This window comes from Polistes canadensis, unplaced genomic scaffold (assembly GCF_001313835.1).
Source record: "Polistes canadensis isolate GaletaPanama2010 unplaced genomic scaffold, ASM131383v1 scaffold_65, whole genome shotgun sequence".
Classification (NCBI taxonomy): Eukaryota; Metazoa; Arthropoda; class Insecta; order Hymenoptera; family Vespidae; genus Polistes; species Polistes canadensis.
Window position 1 is genome coordinate 498,404 of NW_014569612.1, and position 1,001 is coordinate 499,404.

Sequence of the window (1,001 nt, forward strand, 5' to 3'; positions counted from 1 at the left end):
ATTTGTTTTGGTACGCTAAAGAGGTATAACTTTTTACGTGTGTATATAAGTACACACATCAGTTTCTTTTTTTTTTTTTATTTATATATATCAAATCACTTTCATTCGCTATCCTAGAAATAGAATTTCCATGGATCAATTTTAAGATAATTATATTCAATGTGTGTCATTCAACTCCCCACTCAATGTTCATAACACCCAAATACGAATCATGGTGTGTGCCCTCAAACGACGTTTTATGGCTTCGTGGGATAATCTCGGGGGGAGAGGAAAGGGGAAAGACAAATTTATATCACCCCGTTTGCTGTTCATACCTGCTGCCAATAATCTAGGGTACCCAAATACGGGATACCGAAATTTAATTGCCAATTTTTTCTGTTAGAATATATATAAAAGTGTGTTTATCAAATATTTAATATTCAATTTTAGGGGGGGGGGACTTTAAGGCCCTTTTTCATCAATACTACCCAACACATTGTTGGGTGCAACCCATACAAATTATCCTTCTTTTTTTCCCCACCCCCATAAGCTAACATGGCCCGTTGTGTTCCTTCTCATTAAAAAAAAAAAAATAATAATGTTGCATTAATTATTTTATATATTATGTGCTACTCACTCACTCTCTCTCATTCTCTCCCTCTCTCTCTCTCTCTCTCTCTTTCGTTTTCCGACCAATCACCGGTTTTATAAGCAGGACACTGCTCATGAACTCGATTACATGAGACACATATATATATATGTTTGATATGTGTGTGTGTATGTGTATGTGTATATTAGATGATAGATAACACACACGCATCGTGAATTATTTTATTAGTGAACTAGATTTCAAATATATCGAAGGCTAATCATCGTGTCAATAATTATGGCAGTGGATGAAATAATTAAAAAAAAAAAAAAAAGAAAGAAAGAAAAGGATGAAAAAAAAATTTTATGATTTATTTAAATATATTAAAAGTGATTATATATATTATGAAATAAATCATAAAATCAATATGTGT